The sequence below is a fragment of the Neophocaena asiaeorientalis genome, unplaced genomic scaffold (genome assembly GCF_003031525.2).
Source record: "Neophocaena asiaeorientalis asiaeorientalis breed wild unplaced genomic scaffold, Neophocaena_asiaeorientalis_V1.1 scaffold102, whole genome shotgun sequence".
Taxonomy (NCBI): domain Eukaryota; kingdom Metazoa; phylum Chordata; class Mammalia; order Artiodactyla; family Phocoenidae; genus Neophocaena; species Neophocaena asiaeorientalis.
Genome location: NW_020175078.1, coordinates 3,678,711 through 3,700,597, shown reverse-complemented (window position 1 = coordinate 3,700,597; position 21,887 = coordinate 3,678,711).

Genomic DNA, 21,887 nt, shown 5'->3' with positions numbered 1-21,887 from the left:
GATAAGTTATGTATGCCTTTGCCACCCAGGAAACATATCCCTTTGGTGGGGGAAATTGCTCATTTACTGGTTCATTGACGATGCTCCATCTGATTCACCATGGTAGGTGTGATTGAACCATGGAAATGATGGAACATTAAATCAATAGCTGGTCAGCTGGCAACTATTCCTTTGCTAAGTATGCTATTAAGAATCCCTTTCAGAAACCCTGTGCTCAACAGAGGTGAATCTTTTCAGTGGAAAAATAAAACATACATTATTTAGAAACGAATTCAGTATTCCTTAAATATGTAAAATAATCCGAATTTATTTGTGAATCAAAAGATAAGTACCTTAAAAATATGTATGTACTTACATCCACTGGAATACAAAATAATTCACTGATTCAGTTACCGCTGACCCACAAAGGGGAAAGTTTCTAGAAAGGAGAAAATATCCTCCTCAGGTGTTACTTATGTATTAAAAGCATTGTTTAATTCATTGTGCTATTTAATTTGGTGATATCTTTTTTGAGATTTTTTGTGTGTGTGGAGGAGTTTTTCCAAGAATAAGAGATCCCAATGACAACAAAAGAAAATTGTTTTCAAGAAAAGGAAATACTTTTTAAGCTGTTACATTTATTTCCATTTGAAAATAGTGGAGGCAGATTTTAGGCATTGTGGGAGAACCTGAATGTGACCAAGTAACTTGCTCTCAAGGAAGCTTATAACCTAGTAGAAGGGAAAGATGAGTACCTATATGAAGCAAAATATGATACATGCCTTTAGAGAAGAATAAATTTGAATGAGGTTTCAAAGAGCTGGAAGCAAAGGAGGTCAAGGTTCAAAGAGCCTAAGATAAGGCGTACAACTGGGGCCGTGGTGCAGTGCATTATTTCATGGCCAATTTTCAAAGGCCAGCTGTTCACAGTCAGATGAAGACAGAAGATGGGGGTAGATGCAATCAATGTGAAAATCAGGGCGCCCTCCCTTGTTTTCCAGGCAGTGTAGTTTCGAGATCAATAAGTTTTACAATCTCATTTTAGGAAGCAAAATGAAAATGAATCTGATGCATTCTTTTTAGTTCACTTCTTACTAATAAAATCCAATTTAAAGAATTTTATATGTTGGCTGTGTGGCCACTAATATTTGCTAAAAATATTTAGCCTCATTAGTGATTAAAAAGATGAAAATTTGAACAGTACTACAATAACTGTTTTTGGCTTATCAAATTGATAAAGATTTTAAATGGCTCCCAAGTGTTGGGGAGGATGGCAGGAACAGACCTTTTCCTTCTGCCTTTGAAGTACTTCTTGGTTCATCATAGCTGGAGGACAGTCCATGTGCTACAGCTCATCAGTACCTCTAGGAATATATTCTAAGGAAACAGTACAGATATGTGCAAATACTCATGTACCAAAATATTCCTCAGTGCTTTGTTTACTATTGGGAAGAACCAGTAAAGAAATAAATGCCCCTAAACAGGGTAATGTATATAAAAGATATTGCATTATAGTAGGAAATAGTGGTGGTCCACTCACCTGGAAACCTAGAAACCATGGTCTGGAAAAAATCTTCCTGAGTGTAAGTTGGTCTCCCCAAGGTCAATCCCTTTCCCTTCATTTCCTCCTCTTCCGATATTCTGTACACCTGCCAAACAGGGCCACTTGCTTTTTGTGCCCCGAACTGACCCTGTATACTTTCTTGCCTCCCTGCCATTGCTCATGCCTTTCACGCTGTCTGAGGACCTTTCCTTAATCTCTGAGGTTTCACACGTTGAAGACTCAGTTTTGTAAGCCGCCTTACGTGATGTTACAATGATGTTCTCCTACATCACTCAGACGGAGGATTTATTCCCTTCTCTGTACCCTCATGGCAATTTGGTTATCTTGCTATAGGTGGCCCTTCTTACCCTCTGTCCTGTATTAGAATGATCTGAATATAAATTTTATTATCCCCATTAGATTTTGAACAGCTTGAGGACAGGGTCCAGTCTTCTTCAGATTTATATTCCCCATAGTTATAAAGCATGGTGGGTATGGTTGTTGAATGAATGACTAAGTGAGTGAGTGAATGCAGAAGTGCACTTGGAGCTGATTCTAATGATCTCCACAGGCATGGGATGAACTTGGCAAGTGCAAAAGATGCTCTTTGGTGCCTCCCTTTTTGTGGCAGGGGGCTGATGTCTTCCATCTGAGCCACGTTGATGAGAATAGTAAAGACCAGGACTGAAAGGAAAGGTCTGAGAGGGGAGTCAAGGATGAAGAAGCAAACTGCAATCTCCCACCCATCCTCACACATACACCCCTGCCCCCCCCCCACCATTTAGTGGAAGAAGGGGAATCGATGAAGACCTTTGCAAAGGAAAGTAAGCACTTCTGATCAGTTATCAGTTCCTTTACCATCCCCAATAACATCTGTTTTAATCAGCAGGTCTTAAAGACAGCACATTTGCAACAAAATGAAGTGATGAGGATTATCTAGATAATTGAGGGGAAAAATTAAAATAAAATATTTTCAGTGGGAGAAAAATGAATTTGAGTTTTAGTGATGCACATTTATTTATACATTCCCAGACTCAATAGATAGCATAAATGCCATTCATGTTGATGGTGAAAATGCCTTGACACTGTCAGTGAGGAAGTTAATAAGCTGAGCAGCTGAACTACTGTTCAAAATAGTCAAAATTAAGTCTTGCTAAGGCATTTTCTGTCCCCACCTGGTACAACCCATATCTACATGTTATATTGTATTAATACTTACCAATACACCTGCTGGCTTTTGTGGGCCTTCAGGAAATGCCTTTACTTCCTGAAGAATGCAACAAACTACAACCCAAAACACCACTGCAGTCAGCTGACACCAAACTGTGAACTGTGGTTCCCTTTGTGTCAAGGATTAGGTACTTGGGTGATTAGTATTTGCTGGTTATGCTACAGCCAAGTTCACAAAAGAAATTCTTATATAAAAAAAATCTATTTAAAAAAATTATTTATTTATTTGGTTGCACTGGGTCTTAGTTGTGGCAGGTGGGCTCCTTAGTTGCAGCAGGTGGGCTCCTTAGTTGTGGCTTGCCAGCTTCTTAGTTGTGGCATGTGAACTCTTAGTTGCGGCATGCATGTGGGATCTAGCTTCCTGACCAGGGATCGAACCCTGGCCCCCTGCAGTGGGAGCATGGAGTCTTAACCACTGCACCACCAGGGAAGTCCCAAAAAATTCTTATAAATATGGAGAATCTATGTAGTATGGATTCTACCGTATAGGTATGTATGAATCCATGCGTGTGTATATGTATGTATTTATAGTTTTGGGGGGGACCATTACTCTTTTTTTTTTAACTTCCTAGTGTGGCAAAATTAAGCCTCACTGAATTATTTTTATCAGTAAACAACAACAAAAACTACCTTTCACCAAACAAAGGTCCTCTCCCTCTGCCAAGTAGCAGTGATTTACAGACCTAACATGTGAGCAAATGGGAAATACTGTATTTCCAGACTTGGGTAATGAATAACCTCTGAGGGCTTGAACTCTTCTGCGTTCCCACAGACTGCATCCACAGAGCAGTGCTCTTGCCCTGAAAGGAAGGATTTGCCCGGTTTGGAAGGAAGTGGAATAAATAGAACTGGAAGTGGCAAGGTCATCTTTAATATCCTATGAACTGCCTCTTAACAAGCTTCACAATTGCTTTGTTTCTTCCTCCTGCAGTGCTATAAACAGGCAAAGTTGAAGCAAACTCTTAGAGCACGCACGGTGTGCGAAGGAAGCTCCCAGAGCCGTGAGGAAGGGGAGGCTGCAGGCTGCACGGGGCCCATCCCACACGCTAGGGTTACAATTGTATTACGGTGTGGTGGCCAGAAGGGAAAACTGCTTGTTTATAAAGGAAGGGGTTATATTGTCCTAAATTCCTGTGTATAAAATACAGGACAAACAAGTTACAGTGGGAATATTTAATTGGAGTATATGGAATGTATGGCATATTTGCCTTTCATTTGGCATTTCCCTACTAACTTTAAGTATCACATGGTAGTTGCATAAATACAAACACGTTATTTTAAAAATCCCTCTCCCGAGGACCCTGTTCAGTTGGCATTCCAAACACAGTGCAAGCTCTTTGCTGGCATCCTGCTTCACAGAGAAATTTTTCTTCTTTTCCAAGCTCCTTCAGGCACATGCATACCTCTGTCTCTGCTGTTTCCCAGCACTTCTTTTTGAATGCCTGCCTCCTGAGGGGAGGGGAGAAAACCTAGGAGGTATGGAAGAGGCCCCAACAAGGTTGGGATGCCAGAGGGTTCCAACCCTGGTTGGGTTCCAGACAGGACTGGAATTTCAGTGAACTGGCTTTCAGTAATTCTTAGATAGTCCAATATATGTCATCTTGGAAGACCAATTATGTGGGCAGCACTGCCATTATCAGAACAGAACAGAATGATTCAGACTGGGCTTCGAGTCTAAGAAAGGGAGCCTCACATGGCTTAAATGCAGCTGGTCAAAGGGAGCATGAACCAACCCAAAGCGAGCTGGTACTTTGTAAATTGTTACCCCTCTGTGTGGACTCTCCACATTTGGCAAAGTTGTCCAGGAAAACCTCTTCCCTCATATTTTGAAAGTACCGTAGAGCTATGAACAGTTATAATTTCAGAAAAGTGTGATTAAAGGGATATAAGGAAGATACAGTAAAAGTTTCTAAGGGGTAGAAAGAGAAACCCAAAGGGCAGTCTCTGTCTAATCTGAATTTTGACTACTTCTTCACAATTCCAAGATCAGATGAGTTATTGGCATTGCATATAATGGGTCAGAGCTGAGATGTTGTGAAAACTGCTAGATGGAGCTAGAGCTGTTGCGTGGCCAAATACTTTGATCTGTGGATAGCACTGAATATCTAGAGATCCTGATCTCTGGTAGGGTTCTTAAATTAAGTGTCTGGGGAGAAGACATTGAGGCACTAGTCCAGAAATTCTAACAGCTGTGCTCTACTAAAATGCTATGCTAGAATGGACCTGACCAGGCTAATCATCCTCTCAGGTGCCTCCTGCACAGTAATGGCCAGGAGACATTTTCTCCTCGCCTGTAGGGGGGTGGGGTGGGGGATGAGCTCTTTGTCCTCTGACCACCTGGAACAGCATGGCTGATTTGCTTTGTCTAGCAAATAAGAATCCTCACAACATATTCAGCTGTGAGGTTGGGTGCATGCACGTGCACACACACACACGCCCGCTCACATTCACTTTGTACGTTCACCTTTTTCACCTTTTCTAAAATATGAAAGTGGTGAATCCAGATTGAAACTCACCACGCTTTTCAGTCAGACATTCCCTTTCCTCCCAGGACAGCAGAACCTCATCCAAATGTGTTAGCTGTGCAGTTGTGCTGTTCTTTCTTTCCAGATGACAGAATAGCCACACATATTATGATGATGAAACCCAGTTTTATTTTTTCTTTTCCCTTGTAGGTCTTTTCCCTTGTAGGTCCCTTGTAGGTCTGTCTGACACCATTTACTCTTTGGACAGAAAGTCCCGCAAGTCTGAACTATGAGATTGTGTGAGCCCTGCTCCCTGTTCATTAAGACTGCCCCCTCTGAAACGGAATTGATGAGTTTTCAGTGGCCATTTGTAGCATTTGAGATCCATAGGTATCAGGGTTTGATGTATGGCCCTCATCTCCGTGGGCTCCTGTGCAATGATTCTCATCTGTCTTGGTTAGAAAGTGAATTAATCTTGACCTTGGCCCCTGGGGTGTGGTTCTCTGTCCTCTCACACATCTTCAACTCACTTCTTTATCAGAAGCACTTCTTGTTTCAGGCCCAGGCTCCACTAATTTCAATCAAATCTAACCTTTTGTCTTTCAATTACATTGCTCTGATTTTAAACAAAACCTGTATTTCTAGCATTATATATTATATTTCTAGAAAGTTCTCATTTTGAGTTATAATTTAATTATATGGATCATTAAAGCTTTGAAGGATGCTAAAGGGCAGAAAGGAATTAACAAAATGAAAGTTATTATTAGGAATTACAAATCACTTAGCATTTCAACATCACACGTCGGATGTGGGCATTTTGTTGAAAGAGACAGTGACAGTGCAGAAGACCTACGATAGAAACGTGCTTCCAACTTGAATTCTATTGTTACAGCACACATAGGAGATTATCAATTATATTTTATATTAATAAGGTAATAGATTTAGAAATATTACTAGCAGAAAACTTGATGTATTAGTCAGAACTACACCACCTCTGGCCAACCACTCAACTGGATTTATTTCATCCATACTTTCTTTGGATGTAAATGAAATTGGTGTTTCACAATGAAAGTAGAATTGCTGGATATTCTTGTTTATGCCTTTGGTGGGCTGAAGAGTTAAACCACAGTGATAGCACTGTTGGTTAGGTAGGTAGTGAAAACTCCAGGCAGTTTAGGATCACTCTTATTAGCAAGCATTAGCTAAAAGCTAGATTTAGGAAGAAATTATTTTAAGAATGTTAAAATTAGGAAGTTAAATTGAATACTTATCCAAGTATTAAAAATATTCAAAGCATGCCATGCCGAAGAAGGTTAATAGTGAAATATTGTATGACTACACTAATATTTCTACCAAATTTCATTGGGTTTACATATTCAATTTTTGTGCCTTGAAAATACTGCTTGTTTGAAATCAGGGAGAGAAAAAGTGTTTCAGGTACACAGAAAGTAGACAAGGCTGGAAAATCACAGATAAGTGGTTAGTTATTCGCGCCGGGTTTAAAGCTGTCAGGTTCTGCTGACAGGCCATGCAGAGCAAATGCGAGAAAGAGAACAGTTTCTAATATGAACATTTACCACTGCTGCGCCACCCCCCAGCCATTCCCACTCAGTGTGCCCTCATTTGATAGGCCCCCTTCATCCAGGCCACTGCAGGGAGGGGTGCCGAACAGTGAGGAGAACACGCTCACCACTCTCTGGCCTTCACACTGGCCATCAGTTCCATTTGATATGGCTGTAAATTGATATGGCTATATTTTTGAAAACAATGGGGATTATGGAGATGGTTCATGCTGAATTGCAAGCCGTTGGCAGTGTTTTCCAAGAAATGACCAAGTTCTGTGATAACATATCCACAGAGAGGAAAGAATATGGATAGATGTAACAACATAGAAAAACACCCTCAGCTTGTCCTTTCGATTTTGTACCATTCAGACATGTAAGGGGGAGAAAGAAGATAAACTGTGGTGGTGGGAAAACATGCAGACAGGGAGAAGCAGAGAAAGAAAAGAATTTGGGAGGTGTCAGTAAAAAAGAGCAGAAGAGGGAAGCACAACCAAACACCGAAGAGTAAGTGGAATTGCTGTCAGAAGAGATTTTCCTTTGAATAAAACACTGAGGTACCTTCTAAGTATAAAAGAAATAAGAGAAACAAACAAACAAAAACATATTGAGAAGTGCAGTTATCCAAAAACAGAGGCAGAAGGTAGAAAGAGGCAAAGTGTGTAAAGACTGTAGCGAGTAACTTTTAATGTAGTAGAAGGTTTATTTTATTTCTTATGACTTATCCTTTAAAAAAGATACCTGCTTTATCAGTTCAGTGACCAAGGAGCTAATTATAGATAGCTACCTCAGAGAAGACTTGAAGTAAAGGGCATCTTCCCTTTTAGAACTTAACTGGTCTAATCACATTATTTAAAGATTGCTCCAGAGTGCATAAATTCCCCTAAATTCCAAATTCTGTTAAACTACTTCGAGGAACTGAGAGTTATATTTTTATGTAATCCACACACCAGAGGAATTTGTGGAGCCCTGGAAGGGAAATGTGAGTTCTGATGGTATCTCAGCTTGAAACACACGAAGCAGAACCTGAGGTCACACTCATAACCTATCAGGAATTAGAGGAAGTGATTCCACTTGAAAGACCCTAATGCATGTCAAGACTGGAGGAGATAGGTCCCTCTCCGGAGAGGGGAGAAAGGGAGAATAAAGATGGAGAGATGACCAAGAGAGAAAACAGTTACATGCATTGTGCCTGGGGAAGTGATTATCCTGTTGTGTCCTAAATTCTGAATCTGGATGTCATTGATATCCTGTTCAGGCTTCCTCTGAATCCCTTAAACCATTGAAGCCTCTGCTCAGTTCCTGCACCAAGCTCACAGTATAGGTTAATATGTGTTTTTATTGGATTGGGATCTCTGTGGCTACCAAGGCTGAAAAGAGCAAGATGAGGGAAGGTGAGACTGACTTCAGGCTGACTCTAACCCCTGGAGAGCACTGGGCTGCATCTGCCACATAGACCTTCCCAGCAAATTCTTCATCAGCAGCAAGTGCTTGCTTTTGGTTATTACTTTGAAGAGCACAGGCTGGGTTTAGAACTAGTTGTCCCGCCTCTTCTTCCTTAGATTCTGTGCATACCTCTCTGATCACTTCTCATAGCTTATTAGAAGGTGGTTACCCAAGTACTTAATTAAGAGTATGGCTTCTGGAGATAGACCACCTGTGTTCACATACAGGTCCACCCTGTACTAGATGTGTGCAAGTTACTTAACCTCTCTGAGCCTCAGTTTCCACATATACAGAATGGAGACAGCCATAATATCTACCTCCTAGAATTGTTGGAATCAATAAATTAGTAGTATAACATTTTTTAGAACACTGACTAAAATGTTAGCCGTTAATGTTATTATAAATCTATTTTTTCTACTAGAATATAAGGTCCTAAAAGGCAGGACAAATTTGTATATCCAACCCCTAGCATAATAGAATATTCAGTGTTTATTGAATGTTGCAGGGTAGCTTAGGTAGATTTGGTTTTAGAGATATGATCCATATTTACTATTCATTCACTTAGTCAGTCAACAAATGTTTCTTGAACTTCTACTAAGTGCCAGGGATCTTGCTAAGTGTTGGGTGAACCAGAGGGGGGAAGGTCTCTTCCCTTGGGGAGTTTAGTGGTCGAAACTATCATAAAAGAATAAACACAGGGCTTGGGCCCTGTTTCCCCCAAAAAAAAAAAAAAAAAAAAAAAGAATAAATTTATAAATTTGTCTTAAGTGCTTTGAAGGAAAGGACTAGAGAGCTACGAAAGAGAAGAACCTTTTGTTGTCTTCAAGTCCCTGATCTGCAATACAGTGGGAAAAATACCAGAAGATGGAAAAATATGTGTATATAGTGTTAATAAATATGGGTGATCAAGGTAGAGACATCTGTGTAACTGATCTTTTGCTGGTTCTTCTTATGCTTTGTCTTAATCAACACATAATGCTCTCTGATGTCCATGCCTGGTTAGCTCATTTGGTTAGCTAATGAGGTCAAGGTCAGAGGCCAGCATGGGTCAGTGAGCTTTTCTCCTTTCTGTGGCCAGATTGCACTCTTAACCTTAGTCATCTTTCAAAAGTGTTTATTTGGTCACAGGAAGGCTGTGTCAAGAGAATGTGGGTAGAGGAGTCCTAAAACTGCCTCAAATGCAAGCCTCACCGATAGTAGGTCTCTTGGCATTTTCTTATACTACCGATAGCATGCTGTATTTTATTGTTCTCTGACACTAGCGAGGGTCTAGTCCCATTATTGACAGATGTAGCCAATAATTTCTACAACTTTTTTTCCCAGAAAACTGCCCTTTCAAAATAAGCAAACCACTTTTAAACATCACTTCTACTGGATGGGTTCTGTACACTAGAGCAGTGCTTCTCCACTGGTCATAAGAATCACCTGGGTTATTGATAAAATGCAGATTCTGGTGCAGTCCGTCTGGGTGGCACTTGAGATTCTGCATTTCTATCAAGCTCTTAGGTGATGCTGTTGCTGCTGATCCATGGATCACACTGCGAAGAGCATGGGGCTAAACAGGCATGAATCAAAGCTAAGTCTAGATTTTAAAAGTACAGCAAATACTAAACACAGTGAGCTCGACCACTGGTACAATTTGTTGGAACTGTTTACTGTTGAAGGCACTTCATTGTTTACAGATAAGTTCTCCCCAAACAATGTTTCCTTTCAGCTTTTTTTTTTTTTCCCCAGTGTGTTCTAATTTCCTGGGGCGGGGAGTGGGGTTAAATATAAGACAGAATTCAAAATCCTTTGTTTTAGACAATATATTTATATAAATATGCAAACCTCAAAGGGCTTGAGCTGGGGCTAATTCCATGTTGTGCAACATAAAATGCCTTTGAAACACACACAAAGCCTTTTATTTTATGGAGGAGACTTTAGTTCCATCTTCAACTTACTCCACCATATGTGACAAGTGTAGTGAAAATCTTTTGTGTCTTCTGTATTTATTTTTGGTAATAAAAGGAGACAGCTCCTTTTTCCCACTGTCCAGAAGAGGCCTATTCCCCTGCTGACATCTCAGAATTCCCATTGATACTAAGATGATCGTGAGCATGGGACTGCCAAAGAAACTGCTTCTCTGAGGAAATTTCCATGGGTGTGAAATCATGGGAATCAAAATTAATGGGAAAGTCCCTCCAAACTTGTGAAAATTGCCAGGATTCTTATAGGAAAAGAGCCTAGAAATACCATGATTATCTCCTTTACCATTTGGTGAGATGCATTTCTGTTACCTTTGGAGAAAATGGTCAAGATCTGCTCAGTGCCAAATGCTTCGTTTGTTTTTCTTCAGTTGCTTTGGGTGGATATACATTTGTAAACTTTGAATGTTTATACCTTAGATTATTTAATCCAGCCTCAGTGTTGAACAGGCAAGGACACCAAGTACAGAGTAACTAAATGACCTTTCTAAAGTGTTACATCCAAGCTATCCTGGTCCTTTCGTTTGCGCCTCCCTGCCTTGGTGTCTTCAGATAGTCCCAAGGGCAGAAACTCTAGGGCCCAAGGCCCTAGGCACACTGATATGAAGAAAATAGTCCCAAGGACACACTGATTTGAAGAAAAGTTTAGGATTTGCACATACCCTGGTTCCTCAGTTTATTTAAGCAGTCAACCAATAAATATTCAGTTAGCTTCTACTCTGTGCCCAGGACTGCTTTGCACAATGTAAAGCAATTTAATATTTATTTATTCGCTCAGATTTCCTGTCAGTAAACTACTCTGAGGTGAGTTCAGCACTGTGAGTTGCTGAGTTAACTCTTGGAACCCACTCGAGAGCTGTTGATTATAACAAACCTCGGCAAATTTGAAACCTCCATCACTTTTTACTCCTTCGTCTCATATCCCCCACATAAATCAGTGGCTAAGATTCTTTCCCAAGTGCCTCTTACATCACTTCTTTCCTTTCTTCATCTACTTGTCTTGAAGGCCCTGTTACACAACTGCCACCTCTAGCCTGTGGTTGAGGCTTGGGCCCGAGGCCCCTCCTCCCAGAGCTCCTTCATACCCCTGACATCCCTCTTCTTTTTTTCTTCAAAACATGCTTATCCTATATTTGTTCTCCTGAATTTGCTAGGTAACTGAAGCTAGTTTACTCCATCACCCTGGTTTCCTTCTTACAGCCTTTGACTTAGATTCTTCCAAACTTCTCCTACCCGGTGACCTTGATTGCCTCATTTTCTCCCTTCTATTTGTCCTGCACATAGCTACTAAATCCAGGTTTCTAAAGTGTGGTCATCTGTATGAGTGACTGTATTGCCTGGAACCATACCTGAAACACTGCAGGCAATTAATAAGTGTCTCCCTCTTCTTTTTCTGGAGAAAGAAGTACCTCATAATTCTTTATATTTCATGTATGTAAAATGGGGAGAATAATAGTACCAATACCTTCATAGGGCTGTTGTAAAAATTTAGCTATTATTATTACTAAGAAAAATTCCAAGCTATGAATAGTTAATTTTATTGTCTTCTATCAACTGGTATCATTTCATGTATGCTAGTTTCATTTTTTTCAAACCAAATATAAATAACTGGAGGGAAAGACAATGCTTTGCCTTTTGGAACTCCCCTCACCCCCCACTCAGTTGCTTGGCATGGATTTGTGATCCTCGTGGGTGTCAGCAGTAGTGTTCAGTGGCTTCATACCCATGCAGGCTACTGGCCGGGGTCCATGCTCATTGCTAGGGCGTCTGTTCTGATGGGTCAGTGCTTGTGCCACATCAGCTGACAAATAGTTGCACATCATCCCTGCTTGATTAACTTATGGTAGCTGAAGTTTGACATGATCCAACTGAAAAAGTTAAAATATATTAAAGACATACAGGCTTTTGCTCTCTCCCTTCCACCCCCATAATATGAATTCTGTATTAAAAGTAAGTTGTAGGGCTTCCCTGGTGGCGCAGTGGTTGAGAGTCCGCCTGCCGATGCAGGGGACGCGGGTTCGTGCCCCGGTCCGGGAAGATCCCACATGCCGCGGAGCGGCTGGGCCCGTGAGCCATGGCCGCTGAGCCTGCGCATCCGGAGCCTGTGCTCCGCAACGGGAGAGGCCACAACAGTGAGAGGCCCGCGTACCGCAAAAAAAAAAAAAAAAAAAAAGTAAGTTGTAACTGTATAGGCTGAATCCCTCTCATGACTTACCTTATTTCATTGTGCCTGGGTCTTAGCAAAATATTATGGGGAAGGGAGTGGGAATAATGAGAGAAACACAAAGATGTCCGGAGGGTGCAGGTGCAAGGTACATCTGGATCCCCACACTGTCATTAACCAGTGTGCTGAGATTTAGGACAAGTGCCTGCCTCCACTCCTGACCTGGGAAGGTGCTGTGGGAGGGACCCACACTTGGGAACCCTAGCTGAACAACAGGCATTTCACATAGTAGTATTAAAAAAAGCCGGAAAGGTTAGCGTTACCTTCATGCACTTCTCCCTCAGCAGCTAAGAGTTGATATTAAATAGCTAATGGGATGCACTTTGTCCATCTTACACTGTTGAAGAAAAATAAATTCATATCTTGGAATGTTCTTCCTTTGGAGGAGACCCCTTCCAGCTTTTACATGCAATTGCTCCTAAGCGTGACTTAAAATTTCTCTTCCCCATTCACCACCGAATTTTGGATCGGGGAATAGAGGCAGTGAATTAAACGTTAACTCTCTTCAGACTGTAGCACAGGGGCGCGTTGGCAAATCCCAAGGACTCAGCACTGACTTAAGCCTCTGAAGTTTGGAGAGTTTGGCAGACAGCAGAGAAAAGCTTCCTTCATCTCGTAAATTGAGTGCCATGGCAACAGCAGCCTCAGGAACTTGAGAGAGAGGGGTGGGGGCGTGGGGAGATGGTTGAGAAAGAGATAAGAATAGAGGACCAAATAGGCCTGGGATTTTTATATGCGACGCTTAACTTGAGAGAGAAGGAAGCGAGTGGTGAGGAATGCCCAAGACCACCGCTGGAGTGATGTCATGCCAGCCAAAAGGCAAACGAGAGCCTGGCCGCCAGCTGAAAGGAACAAAGGCGGTCGGTGGGCGGATGTGGCGAAAGGAGGGAGGGAGACAACTCGCCCACGCTCGCGAAGCGCTTCAGCCTGCGAGTGACAGGCGTGGAGTTCTGGCATCGGGAGGGAACGCATCCCAGCCCACAAAGGCTGTGGTCCAAAGAATGGCCTGGCGCGTAATTTAATGCAAGCCCCGTGACTATACTGGAGTTGTAGTCTTTTGTGTTCGCTACAACAATGGAGAAGGAGAAATCAGGCCACAGGCTCGCGGCGCAGACGGGCTAGTGCGGATGTGTCTCGGCCTTGGCGGCAACGTGTGCTGCCGTTCTGGCCGTTGCCCGGCAACCGGACGCCGCCCGCCTGTGCCTGCGGAGCCCATTGAAAGACCCGGCAGCCGGGTGAAAGGGAGAGACGCGCTGTTCACAGGCCAGGCTTGTGGAAGAGGAAACAAAGGACAGGGAGCTGGGGCAGGGATTGCGTGGGAGAAGGCCTCACACCATACGAGGGGGAACACTGGGAGCCTGCTTTTTTTTTCTTTGTGGTACGCGGGCCTCTCACTGCTGTGGCCTCCCCCGCCGCGGAGCGCAGCCTCCAGACGCGCAGGCTCAGCGGCCATGGCTCACGGGCCCAGCCGCTCTGTGGCATGTGAGATCTTCCCGGGCACGAACCCGTGTACCCTGCATCGTCAGGCGGACTCTCAACCACTGCGCCACCAGGAAAGCCCTGGGAGCCTGCTTTTTGAGGGGCCGGCGTTAGTACCCTGCCTTGCCCCAGCACATGGACCGCGTGAACAAATATAGCTCTTCCTCCACCCTGGAGTTCACAGCTTTCCTAGCCCAGATGTTGCATTAAATTGTCTGCCTATTGTGTAAAGCATGTAGGCAATCCCAAACAAACAACAAAAACAAACAGTGGCCAGCTGAAATCCATTTGTTAGGCCGGAATATTTTCCAAAGTAGGATCATGCACCTGGTGGGTAAATAGACGCTCACTATTAAAAAGTGTTTGCTAAATGCAGTGTGGTATCCTGGATTGCATTGTGAAACATTAGTGGAAGAACTAGTGATTAAAAGTCTGTGGTTTATTTAATAGTAATGTAACAATGTTAATTTCTTAGATCTGACCAAGAGTCAGCAAACTTTTCTGTAAAAGATTAGAAAGTAAAACTTTGAGCTTTGAGGGTTCTCTGGTCTCCTGTTGCAACCAGTTAACTCTGCCCTAATAGTGGTAAAGGTCTATAAACAATATGTACAAGAATGGGCGTGGCTGTGTTCCCATAAAATTTTATTTATGGACACTAAATTTTGAATTTCATATACTTTTCATGTGTCATGGAATGTTATTCTTCTTTTGATTTTTTCAACCATTTAAAAATATAAAAACTCTTCTTTGCTTGCAGGCCCTACAAAAACAGGCAGCAGGCTGGATTTGGCCAGCAGGCTGCTACAGTTTGTCATCCCCTGGTTTAGACAAATGGACCAAGGTTATGAAAGATGTTAACATTAGGAAAAATTGATGAAGGGTATATGAGAATTCTCTGGAGTTTCTTTGAAACTTTTCTATAAATCTAAGATTATTCCAAAATAAAAAGTTTACTTATTTATTTATTTATTGTGGTACACGGGCCTCTCACTGTTGTGGCCTCTCCCGTTGCAGAGCACAGGCTCCGGATGTGCAGGCTCAGCGGCCATGGCTCACGGGCCCAGCCGCTCCACGGCATGTGGGATCTTCCCGGACCGGGGCATGAACCTGTGTGCCCTGCATCGGCAGGCGGACTCTCAACCACTGTGCCACCAGGGAAGCCCTAAAAGTTTATTTAGACATATTTAAATGGCAAGCTTTTTAGATAGAATATTTGGAAAGGGATTTGTTATGGTGGGGGGAGTAAACCAGAGTTGGTAGAGTGTGTGTGTGTGTGTGTGTGTGTGTGTGCATGTGTGTGTAGGAGACATAAAGGAATATTTTTCTTAGTATTTATTGACATATGGTACTAAGATTTCCAAAATGAAAATCCTTGCTACACCACCATATTGGCAATCAAGCCGTTAACATAAAACAGCCTGAAAACAAAATAGCATTCCAGTAACAGAGAACTCTGATCCTGAGGGTTGGGTGAAGAATATTTTCGACTCCCATTGAACCAAGATGGGAGACACCAGGACAAAGAATCAAATCTATTTTGCTCTAATACGAAACTAGAAAATTCTTGGCAAGCTCTTTTTTTTTTTTTTTTGGCAAGCTCAGTTTTAACTGCACACCCACGTATGTACACACACACTTCTTTTTTTTCTTTCCTAGTATGACTAACATCTATACCTAATAGAGCACACACAAAACTTTGCTTTACACACCAGAGCTGTATTTCTGTCCTGATTTTACTAGTTATTCGACTACAGACTATTCTTTGTCTTTGTCTAAAAGTGGTATGATATTATAAGACCCTTTCCTTGTCTTCTTTCGAATTGAGATTTAAAACTTTCTATCTCAGGTTGGGCACTACCGATTAAGAATGGATGATCAGAAAGTACAGGAGGGCATTTAACGTAAAGCACACATTCTTCCTGACTGCAGTACTAGAAGGGTGTGGGATGCAGTATAAAGATGATATAAAAGTCCACAGGTAGCTGATTGGTGTAACACCAGGCATGGTGAGCAGAGGGAAGCTCAGTAATGGGAATTGATGCTAAAAGTGAAGAAGAGACTTGCAGTAATGTTTCTTGGCAAAATATGGAGCAACTGGAAATTGACTTCAGGGATTTTCCATTACTCCTTTCATCTAATTTCTTTTCCTGGCCTCACACTCACAACTACTCCATACAAAAAATTTATTTGATGTTTGTTTTTCTCAACCAAAGATGTTTCAGGACTTATCTATTCAACAACTTGTTTTTTTTAAAAAAAGATTTATTTATTTAATTTATTTTTGGCTGCGTTGGGTCTTAGTTGAAGCACGTGGGATCTTTCCTTGCGACGCGTGGGCTCTTCCTTGAGGTGCGCAGGCTTCTCTCTAGTTGTGGCTTGCAGGCTCCAGGGTGCGTGGGCTCTGTAGTTTGTGGCACACAGTCTCTCTAGTTGAGACGCGTGAGTTCAGTAGTTGTGGCAAGTGGGCTTAGTTGCCCCGTGGCATGTGGGATCTTAGTTCCCTGACCAGGGATTGAACCCATGTCCCCTGCATTGTAAGGCGATTCTTTACCACTGGACCACCAGAGAAGTCTTTCAACAACTTTTTGAAACATGGATTTTCCCTGTGCCATGGATTGGCCCTGGATTGGTGCTGGGGATATGAAGAAGAATTAAAGATGGCTTCTAGACTCATTGTTAAGGGGCTTGGAGTGCAGACATGGCTGAGTTCTCCAGTGTTGTTGGTAGACACCAGCATCAGGATCACTAGGGAAGGTTTTTATTTACAGATGCAGTCTCCTGGGTCTCTCCTACACTAACTGATTCAAAAATCTCTGCATAGGGCTTCCCCGGTGGGGCAGTGGTTGGGAATCCGCCTGCCGATGCAGGGGACACGGGTTCATGTCCCGGTCCGGGAGGATCCCACATGCCGCGAAGCGGCTGGGCCCATGGGCCATGGCCACTGAGCCTTCACGTCCGGAGCCTGTGCTCTGCAACGGGAGAGGCCACGGCAGTGAGAGGCCCGCATACCACACACACACACACACAAATCTCTGCATAGAGCAAGGGAATCTGTATTTTTAGCAAATTCCTCAAGTGAATAGTTTGCATGCTAAACTTTTGATATCCACTGGAAATATGAATAGACGGGAAAATGGCCTATATAGAATGATGCTGATATTAACTGGTTATCATAGAAGCACAGAAAAAGGGTGAGAGTAGGGTCATAGGGAAGTTCCCTAAAAATGGGACCTGAGCCTAATCTTAAAGAAAGGAAGACAAAAGTGGGGTTGATGGTGAGGAAGAGCGTGATAAAGGGAAAGAGGCCAGGAAACAGAATCCCAAGTGTGAAAAACCACACTTCCTTATGTAGCTGGAGTGTAATTAGCAAGGAGGATGGATGGCTAATGGTGGGCTTTGAGATAGACACTGGAAAACCTATTGGAGCACAGGACCCACCTTTATGTCACTCAGCCTAAATATAAGTTCAAGTCCATTCCCCCCAAAAGAGTATATGGTTTTTGGTAAAGGCTTGGCTTTTTCCCCTCACACTATATTCTCTGCAACACAGGCACATAGTGTTCTACGTCAAGGGTGATAACAGATAGGGACTTACTGGTCATTTAGACCACTGCTTCCAGACTCAAACATTCCTGGAAGTAGAGTTATCTTCCTTTTGATTAGAACAGGGCTATGAGCTCTGTAACCAAGGGAGGACATAGGTTATCCTGTAATGCTTTTAACAGAAGGCATGCAAATGCCTCTATTTGGGAGCATGGTTACGAAGTATCAATAGTTATGGGAAAAGAATGTGCTCTCCCTTGGCCCCCCCAACTTCTATTTCTAGTTTGGCCTATATCACTGCATCCTCATCAGCATTTCTTTCTTCTTCCAGTGTTTCTTTTTCTGGACTTTAGCAGGTGGCCTTGGCAGTGCAAGACTTTGGTTCTTCTGAAAATGAGGTGATTGGGTGGTCAGCCTTATCTTCTTTCCCACAGTTTCATGTTTCCTTCCAGGTTGATCTGGTTTCTTTGACTACCCTATTTTAGGAATGAGGCATTTTGCTTGGTCAAGTGCATGAATTAATGTAGCTGGTGCAGCTAATCTAGACAAAAAAACCCAAACAAACAAAAAACACAGCACACAAACCTCCCAACAGCTGCAGAGACCATTATCCATGTTGTTTTTCTTCACCAGCTAGAGAAGAACCTCAATTCATCAAAAGAGTTGAAGACACATGAAAAGTTAGCACAGACCATTTGGCTCCTGGAAGAGAGAAACATTTGTTTTGTGCTAAAAGTGACCCTTGGTGTCTTTCAGTTAGAAGCCATAGATTTTGGTGAAAGCTGAATGGTGACCAGTTACACAAAGGTAGAGAAGAGGGTTTTGAGGGATGGAGAAATAAGAGAGCAAATACATTCCTCTACCATCCTTATGTACCCACATCCATGCCCATCTCCATGGAGCAGTTGTGAGAAAAAGAAAACTAGTTCAGAGTATCTCGACTTAGGTACCATTGACGTTTTGGGCATGCTAATTCTTTGCTGTGGAAGGGCTGTTCTGTGCCTTGTAGGATGTTTAGCAACATCTCTGGTCTCTACTCACTGGTTGCCAATAGCAACACGCACCCCAACCCCCCCAGGTTGTGACCCTTAAAAATGTTTGCAGACATCGCCTAACGTCCCCGAGGAGGTAAAACCAGCCCCGGTTGAGAACCACTGCTGTAATAGAATCACTTATCACTTTAATAAATCAAGCACTATCCCAAGTGTTTGTGGTAGTGATGGGAGGACAGAATGCTCCAGTGCCTGCATATTTGTGGTTGGCAGCTTTCATAGGCACATCAAGCTTAAGTGGACATGGAGCATAGCTTCACCTCAAGAATGTGACAGTCACAGCTGTGAGTTGCAGGACAGTTGAAAGAAGCAAATCCTTTTGGATAGGATATCCTGTGAGCATAATATGTGACATTCATCAGTTTTCAGAAGTAGCTTAAAAGTTTTTTTTTTCTTCTGAGTCTCTGTGCTGCTGCTGTCCTCAAGCATAAAATTTCAATTCTTCACAGTTCATAGGAATTGCAGGAAAAACATTTTTTTTCTCCCTTCATGTAGTCTGTGAGTCTCTTTGACAATATACTGGTCCATAAAAAAGAGAAATGCACCTGAACTTCTAACTTGTGGTATTTGATTTTACCCAGAGCTGGAGAATGTTCCATATCCCAGGTCCCATTAATCTTAGGGTGAAAATTAAGCTATAGACTGCTACATCCTTCAGTAGGAAATTCCCATGGTTCCAGGCCCCTAGGGTGGGTCCCTGTTCTGGAGGAAATCCATGCTGCCTTCTCCAAACTGTGTTAAGCCTTTCCTTTGCTCTTATCAGGCTTGCCCTGCCTTTTAATACAATAAGGTCCAAACAATGAAAAAGTAATGGTGAGATTTAGACCAAAAAATCACAAAGGAAGGAAACTTTGAATTACTGTTTTCACTCAGGCTCTCATTCAACGGGTGCCTGTGTTATCAAAAGAACAGGGAATCATATTATACATCCCACAGCATATAATTATCTACAAATACACTATTATAGGCTTAGAATCTTAAAATATCTCAATCCCTGTATGGTTACGTAAAAAATTCCAGAGTACTAGCCAGGATGTCTTGGAGATCTTGGAAATAAATTATGAGTTCAACTGTAATTAACTTAACAGAATGTGGTTAAGACTGGTAGTTACAATATCTTTGATCTTCTATCAGATTTGGTCTAGACTTTAATGCCATGCTTAGATATCCTGACCTTCTCCCATTTTTATATTGTCATCATAGTCAGATAGATATGCATTGACATACTGACATGAATACGCAGGGATCGAGTTGCTTTCATCTCTCCAGTACTGACATTAGTTATGTCTCCTTTAAAGCAGCCGTTTAAGTCTGTGGAGATTTTTTATTGTAAGTCAGTTGTCAGTCAGTGATTGTAGTTTCACTCTGTTCTCTTGGGTGTAAGTTAACACTGTTGGCTTTACCTTGGCATGTGAGATAGTCATAATAACATAAAACTTCAAAATCTCTAGGACAAAATCTAGAGTTTGAATTTCCCTAACTCTATGCAAAGCTGTAACTTAGCTGGAAAATTACATTTCAAGTGAACATTCTATAATGCTCTGAGGTACTGTAGTAAATGAGTGTGAAAATGCTGAGCACATCCCATCCTGGCACTTATTATTAAGCATATAACATTCTCGAGTGAAAGTAATGTCAGAGAGCAATTTGGTTATTAAGGCAATAATAGCATATCTTGCCTTGGTGATAAAGTTACCTTTTGTTAACAATTTCTCTCCCCCATTTTAATAGGTTCATTAAGAAAGATATATGATGAATTTTCTTTGGAAAGACTCCCTGTTCCACATTGTTTTCTTCTATTCGATTCTACTACTGTGTCTAAGGCTGGGTGACAAAGTCCCATCCTTAAGGCTAGTAAATTCAAAGATTTCTCATAGATAACTGATAAGCTAAAGACTTCTTAAAACAGACCTAGCAGGATATTTTCCAAGTACTAATTCATAGGTGACAGGGTTATAGGTGATTTGTTAGATTTTTAAATAAATAATAAAAGCTACATTTTCAAAAATTACAATTATCATATAATATTGTGTATTTTAAAAGCTTTATTGTAAGTAAAGTAATCTACAAGGCTGTAATTTATTGTGTATTTTAAAAGCTTTATTGTAAGTGGGTTTAATGGATCCAGTTTCCTAGCTGTTTCAAATTATTCAACCATAGAAATTCTGTAAAAATTTTTTTCATCCCATGAAAATCACTGTTGTGGCCTCTCCCGTTGTGGAGCACAGGCTCTGGACGCACAGGCTCAGCGGCCATGGCTCACGGGCCCAGCCGCTCTGCGGCACGTGGGATCTTCCCTGACCGGGGCACGAACCCGTGTCCCCTGCATCGGCAGGCGGACTCTCAATCACTGCGCCACCAGGGAAGCCCCCATGAAGATATTTTGATTGCTTAAAAATGCATAAAGGCAATACTTTCACTCCTAAAGCTTGTTTAACACAGAAAGGAACAAGTCATTCTTTTTTTTTTTTTCATGAGATTATCCAGTTATTCCAGCTCCACTTTTTTTTTTTTTTTTAAATTGGGGTGTAGTTGTTTTACAATGTTGTGTTAGTTTCTACTGTACAGTGAAGTGGAGTTCCCTGTGCTATACAGCAGGTTCTTATTAGTTATCTGTTTTATACATGTTAGTGTATATATGTCAATCCCAATCTCCCAATTCATCCCACTCTCCACCCCCCACCCTGTGCTTTCCCCCCTTGGTGTCCGTACATTTGTTCTCTATGTCTGTGCCTTGCAAACAGGTTCATCTGTACCATTTTTCTAGATTCCACATATATGCGTTAATATACGATATTTGTTTTTCTCTTTCTGGGGAGCAAGACATTCTTAGCTTTTGGTTTAGGATATTCCTAGGGAGAAGTGAGTATATTATGTATCCATTTAAGCATCTCAGGTAGATCAAATTGAAACAAATGAAAGATTTCATTATGAATTCAATTGACTTGCTTTTTTAGGATAAATGATGCTTAGAATGTATTCAGATACATTCCTGATAAATGTTTTTAATTTGGTTAAATATGATTTAAGAAGGTCACATCTGCACACACAAGAGCAGCCTTGTATTGTAAAGGTATGAAAAAGTGAGCACAGCTACCTGCCGCGCAATTTGCTACAAATTTTCATGTTCTTTCTGTGCATCTATTCTTACTATTAGAAAGAAAAAGAAAAAGAAAAAAGTATTAGGAAGCAAAAATGCATTTTAGTCAACAATGTATGTTGAGTACTTACTATATGCAAGTCATTGTCCTGAGGGCTGTGGAGAGTTCAAAGCCATGTAAATTTTCTACCCTCACAGAACCCGACACATAATAGGTGGTTAATAAACATTTGTTTTGAGTGGATGCATGAATTCACAAAAGACAAATTGTGATAATGGATAAATGAGTGTAGAAAT